The sequence below is a fragment of the Elgaria multicarinata genome, chromosome 9, assembly GCF_023053635.1.
Source record: "Elgaria multicarinata webbii isolate HBS135686 ecotype San Diego chromosome 9, rElgMul1.1.pri, whole genome shotgun sequence".
In the NCBI taxonomy this organism is placed as follows: Eukaryota; Metazoa; Chordata; class Lepidosauria; order Squamata; family Anguidae; genus Elgaria; species Elgaria multicarinata.
Genome location: NC_086179.1, coordinates 11661151 through 11668023, shown reverse-complemented (window position 1 = coordinate 11668023; position 6873 = coordinate 11661151). Strand labels below are relative to the sequence as shown.

Here is a 6873-nt window from a genome sequence, read left to right as displayed (position 1 = left end):
TAGTTGTTGTTGTTTTTTAAACTTTTTATTAAACATCAATATAAATCAATACAAATCAATACAATAACACAATACTACATAATACACAATAATATAAAATAAACATTTGATAAGATATATTCTAGCTTAATTCTATTAACATAATCATACTTAACATAAAAGTGCTCCCCCCACCCACGGGATCTTATTCATGTTTCCAGAATCTCATTGTTTCTTCTTGTGGTGGAACCCGAAACCACGGGTTCCTGTGTGGTTCGCTGAGTGGTGGTCAAAGACTCTCAAGACACAATTTCTCTCTCCTTAGAAGGTTTATTACGAGCAGCGCTGCAAGGTGGCAGTCTGAGGAAACTGCCCAATAATTTCAGGAAATGTCAACATATTTATAGAGTCAGTTCCCCTTAGATACCATGGCAGAACTTTCTCACCAATCATAATACAGTTCTGAAAATGCAACAACCAATAAGAAGCTAAGCATTTAGGCATGTACAGAGTATGAGTGCTTCGTTGACTAGAAGATATCACAGTTACAGAAAAACATCTCTATCTGTTATTTTCTTGGTTATCTTTCCTTGCAGGCATCCTCCACCCTCTGACTGCCGGGGTGGACAACGCCTATGTTGTCACATAGTTTCAGCATCAACTTAACTCTAAAAGCAAAAGCAATTGCAGCATTAAAAACAAGGTTTAAAGGAACAGGAAGCCATGAACTTTATGAACTATAGCTAAGGATGATAGGCCATTTTCTCATACCTATGGGCATAGCAAAAGAACCAGCTAAAATTCCGCGACAGATTCCCTCCTGATGGTCGTTGCTTTGCCCATAGCCATAAAACCATTCTCTATTAAAGCTCTAATCTTCACTCTTTTGTTCTTTGCTTAATAATGCAACTAAACACTTTTTTTTTTTTTTTTTTACCTGCTCAAGTCATGGGATGCTTTTGAGACTCTTTTTTGGATTGCAATGCAAGGCAGGGCTTGTATAATAAGAAATAACACACACTCAAATTTCATTTTTACAATTCAGAGAACTATAGAGATTAAAAACACACAAAGTAGTTGTAACGGCGTTGTCTTAATATCTTCTCTTCACTGAATGTCTCTTAGAGCATCCAGATTTCGTTGGAGGGTTATTATGCCTCGTTAACTCAGAAACTCTTGACTTGAGGTTAAAAGGACAGCTGATCTTGTTGACTGACCAGATGTCGTTCCGTGGAGGGGAGTTCCTGCTCTTCAGCCTCAACTCGCTCTCTCCACTGGACACTTGGTCGCTTAGCATGTGCAGGGGGCTCTCTTGGCTTCCTCCTGGCAGCTTCTTTCATCCTTTAACATCTCAATCAGGTCTGAGTAACTTTCTAGTGCAACTGGATCATCTGGATCATCTGTCTGGCATCCTGGATTTAGCTTTTTCACATGGGCGGCTGCATGTATCCAGGTGTGTGTGTTCAGCAACACAATACAAGGCCCGTCCTAAGTAGGAGCCAACGAATTGGGCTTTTTATGGACTTTTATGAACACTGCATCTCTTGGTTGGAAATGATGACATGGAACATCAGCTGGAAGCAGTTGCTTGTTTCTCATTTTTCTTTGGAGTTGAACTAATAGTCTGTGTAAGTGTAGAACATAACAGATTATTTCCTCACTGCTCTCAGTGAGGGGAAAAATGGTTTTGGCAGAGACAGTCCAACAGCCATAAGTTTCCCAAATACAATTTCATGTTGTGTGAGTCTATGTTTTCTGTTGGGGCTGTTTCTCAAGTTCATTAACACCAAAGGAATTTCACTTAATTCATAGTATAGTCTGAATCTACCCTTAAAGGTACGCTAAACCTGGGCACCACTTCTCTTAGTAAGCATTTAATTGTGGATTTTTCTGTTGCATATTATACAGGGAAACTTTCTACCCATCTACTGAAAATGCACACAACAGTCAAACAGTATTTAAATCTTATTGCGTTAGTAAATTCAATCAAGTCAATCTGCAATATTGAAATGGACTATAAACTCACGGGTGTGTGCAGATAGTTTAGGACTATAAAAACTTCAGGCAAGTTACACATTTTTGGCACACTCATTTAGCTTCTAGGTGTATTCTTGGGGCACACCATTGTTTAAGTATGTTAGTGTCTTAACTAAATCTCAAGATGCAATTAGTTTGTCATTATAAAATACCCATACATTATTTTTCTCAATTTTTTATTAGTATTATTTTCTTCTTAAGATTCTTTTCTTTAAGTTGCAAGATTCTTTTTCCCAAGTTGGAATAGTATCCTGGGAAAAGAGTGTTCTCTTTAGTGTTGGATTTGCAAGATTGTTTCAAACAACTTTGCAGCTAAAGGGCTATTTGCTATAGGCCCTCCTGCGGCTGTCATAAAGCCTCTATATTCTTAGATTTGCTCAACTGCATGACAGATTACAAAACAATATTGTATGAATATTTATTGACAAATTTTTTGCTAGGTTCTGGTTAAAGCAATTAATTCTGCAGCTTGTGCACTTCGTGGCAGAGCGAAACTTTCTAATGTGGTATACACTTCCTTTTTATTTTTATTTTATCAGTACTTGAGAAATTACTGCATATCTGGCTACTAGCCCTCTTCAGCTGTTTCCTTTACAAGAGCTATCAGTAAACAGAACTATATCTGGAGCTGGCAATGTAACATCAGTCAAATTCTTGAATTACCACTTCGCAATCATTTAAGGTAGTGCACTGTTTAAGGGTAATTGCTGGTAGTATCTGCTCGTATCGAGTCAATCTCTGATTCGATAGAAATTGTGTAGATTTTGTTATCAACAGGGCTGCGACGGTGGAACTCTAACCCACAAATTTTTCTTAATTTCAAATCAGCTGCTTTTTCTTTACAAGCAAGGCGGTAGCAGCCACTGCTTGGAGCAAGGTGGAAATCCTTGTGCAGCTGCGTCTAATTGTGCAGAGTAATATGCTATTCGCAAGCCCAGTGCATGAATTTTGGTTAATGAGGTTATTAAGCCTTCTCATCTCTGATTCATTTTATTTCCTCTGACCATTTTAGCGGTTCAGGGACTGAATCGTGTGGCTTGTATCAATTTGTATCATGTAGCTTGCTAATAATGAGAAATTTGGTATCATAGCTGTTTTTATTTTTAGGTCTTCTTAGTTGCAATACTGCGTCTATGCACTGTTTAGCCAAACTTCTTAAGGTAGGATTTGAGTCTGGAGCTGTTCTATTTGCAAGGTTAGCAACTTGGTTTCTAATTTTTCTTTTCCTAGTTTTCTTTCTTGGATGTCATCCCAGTATTGGGTGGCGGCCCGTAGAATTTCCTCGGGCGTGGCCTCCCGATACCCGATGACTGCAGTCCTAATTTTACCTGAAATTTCACTGATAAGCCCATTTAGAAGCAAATCAGTTATATGCCAGGCATTTTGTGGATCGCTTGGGTCTAGATTAGAATGCTTTCTAATAGCACACTCCAGACGTGCTTGATAAGCTCTGGGGCTTTCATCTTTAAGTTGTTTTGTGTCTCGAATGGCAGTCATATTTATGCGTTTGCCACAAATTTGTCGAATTGCTTGCCACAATGTTTCTCTTTCTTGTGTCATTCGCTGGAGGTCTGCGTCTGTCAAACCTATTTCTCCTGCTTGGGGATTTGCTGGCCAGGCTGTAAGGGCTTGGTTATTAGGGTTTCTGGCCGCAACTAAAATTCTATCAAAATCATGTTTAGGTATGACCATTCTCAACAGATCTTCAAGATCTAACGCTGTAGGGTTATATAATGTTGCCAAATTTTGAAGCTCTTCAATAAATCTCTCAGGGTCTTCTCTAAGGGCTGGCAACCTCTGTTTGAAATTCCAAATATCAGAGGAACTCCAGGGCTGGTAAGCTCTAATTGGAGCTTGGTTTGGATCAGCAAAATTTGGATAAGTACGCACAGGGAGCAATTTACTGGGAGTGCTTCTAATGTCTTCTAAAGGTCCTAAATGTGCAAACAGTGCTTGGTCATTCTGGGGCTGCAGCAAAGGGGCTGAGGCTATCTGGCTGGCTGACAGTCTCAACTTCTGTTTAAGCAGATTCAAGCTATTTTTCTGACTGGCTATTACACTCTCTACTTGCAATCTTGATCTTTGATCATCCCAAAGAAACCAGTAATCCATCTGGGAGGGTTGTTTTCTTTCTAAATAATGCCTCAAGTGCGTGAGTCTTTCGGGTTCAAATGTCCCTACTACAGGCCACTGCAATGAGGGTAAATCTTTAGTAAAACATGGCCACTTGTCTTGACACAGAGTCACTAATCTTTTTAAATTCAACCTAGATGGCATACGATCTTTGTAGATCTTACACATTTTCTTTAACGGGTTTTTTTCTGATTCTGGGCTGCCTGTTTTTGACCCGGAGCTTCCCATTATCTCTTTTGCTCCACAGTCTGAGGTTACTTACAAAAAAAACCACAGCAGCTATTTCTTCTGTTCTTATCTATGCACACCGTTTCTCGTTACCACACTCAAGCACGTGAAGAGCTTTCGTACGTGGCAACTTCTGGGTTTTTGGGCACAAGCACAACAGGGGTTTTCACAACAGGGCTTATAACAGGGTGTCTGTGCTTTTCTCACCCCCCCTAACGGCACTGTCCCTTTGCAAGGGAAGGCACGATAGATAGAGTTTTGATTGGCACAGCTCATAAGTGGAGGGTGGTAGGAAAGGAGGTCCACTCATTCAGGGCAACTCATTCAGACATGTCACATTACACATAACACAGGTATGGCTTATATAGGAGTCCTGTTATTTCTCAGGCTCATAATAGGAATTGGGGTAGGAAAGAAGACAAACAAACAGACATAAATGTTCCTGTTTGGAACGTGTGTCTCTACTGTTAAGGTTTCTTTATCTGAGCTCTTTCAGCTGATTATTTCTTGTTCCCTTTTTTTCTTTTTCTCTTTCTCCTCCTGTTTCCTCTTTTTCTATTTTTTTTTATTATTATTATTATTATTTTCTTGGCCGGACTGGGTCTTCTACCCAGGCTGGGGCGCGACCCCAGACTTTCCTGGTGCCTCCTTAGAGGGCTTACCCACACCGGGTCCTTCCTGGTGCCTCCTTAGAGGGCTTACCCACACCGGGTCCTTCCTGGTGCCTCCTTAGAGGGCTTACCCACACCGGGTCCTTCCTGGTGCCTCCTTAGAGGGCTTACCCACACCGGGTCCTTCCTGGTGCCTCCTTAGAGGGCTTACCCACACCGGGTCCTTCCTGGTGCCTCCTTAGAGGGCTTACCCACACCGGGTCCACTGTGGACCACAATGACTTTTAGGAGCAATCTATGCTCCGCCAGTTTAGCGTCAATGCGCTTTTTAGGACCCTTATCAGAGGAACTCCTGCTTGCCTAGGTCTTAGAGCAATTTTTTTCCTTCTTTTTTTTTTTTCTTCTTAATTTATTTTTAGGTCTGACCACAAATCTTTCTAAGCTGCCTCACTTCCAGGAGGTCTTATCAACGCGCGTTCCCAAAGTATGTGACTTGCTTATCAGCTTATCATTCATCCGCAGCTGGACCTGCCGTACAACGTCATAGCGGTCACGGCCCGGTGGGGCTAGCACTATGAGTGACGGGTTTTCCCAGTGCCATTCACCATTGACACATTCAAGCAAGTCTCACTCCCCAACCTATCTCTGGATCCCAAGTTTTCCCTGCTTTTTTTTTTTCCCCTTCTTCTAATGAAAGAGAATGCCTTAAAACAGGCGTCACTGACTTTACATGACACTTACCGCTAGAAAACACCAGCCACAGGGAGAGTTGACCAAGGAAAGCCCTCCTGTTGTAGGATTTTAATGTGGTTCCTACTCACCTGATCTGTGCGCACGTTGGAGGATTTCCTGTGTCAGGTCTCCATGAGCAGAGGCTCTCCAGTGTACCACTCATCCCATCCTCGTCGCCAAATTGTGGTGGAACCCGAAACCACGGGTTCCTGTGTGGTTCGCTGAGTGGTGGTCAAAGACTCTCAAGACACAATTTCTCTCTCCTTAGAAGGTTTATTACGAGCAGCGCTGCAAGGTGGCAGTCTGAGGAAACTGCCCAATAATTTCAGGAAATGTCAACATATTTATAGAGTCAGTTCCCCTTAGATACCATGGCAGAACTTTCTCACCAATCATAATACAGTTCTGAAAATGCAACAACCAATAAGAAGCTAAGCATTTAGGCATGTACAGAGTATGAGTGCTTCGTTGACTAGAAGATATCACAGTTACAGAAAAACATCTCTATCTGTTATTTTCTTGGTTATCTTTCCTTGCAGGCATCCTCCACCCTCTGACTGCCGGGGTGGACAACGCCTATGTTGTCACATAGTTTCAGCATCAACTTAACTCTAAAAGCAAAAGCAATTGCAGCATTAAAAACAAGGTTTAAAGGAACAGGAAGCCATGAACTTTATGAACTATAGCTAAGGATGATAGGCCATTTTCTCATACCTATGGGCATAGCAAAAGAACCAGCTAAAATTCCGCGACACTTCTGGAGGTGCTTTCCCACTCCCCTTTGATAATACAAATTCTAGGAACTGTTTCCATATTCCCTCAAAATCATTCATTTCTATCATCCCTCTTCTAACTTTTATATTACATGTTAATGTAGTAATAATTTATTAATGCTTAGGCCATAGGCCATTCGCATACAGAATAGATACACTTTGGAGAAACAACAATATAAAAATACTACATATAATCACAAACAGATCATGCATAATAAAAGAATAAAATTCAGTACAATTAAAAGCATAATTTAAATATAAAATTTGTAGTTAAATAAAAGCATCTCCAGCACAGTCAACTGCAATCTCAGTAATAAATTTTGCCCGAATTTTCGTTGCTGCCAGGGCAAAAAGAAATACTTTGTGCGTTACCCTAGAGT

General features: G+C 40.8%; 1 long non-coding RNA gene across 1 annotated transcript; it reads right to left on the bottom strand.

Annotated features, from left to right (window-relative positions):
• Positions 1-289: 289 nt before the first annotated feature.
• On the bottom strand, positions 290-6468 carry LOC134404123 (uncharacterized). The gene is made up of 2 exons (XR_010025849.1): positions 5810-6468; positions 290-1603 (listed from the first exon to the last, which is right to left on the bottom strand). It is a non-coding gene; the product is annotated as an uncharacterized LOC134404123 (long non-coding RNA).
• Between the last annotated feature and the right edge of the window lie 405 nt (positions 6469-6873).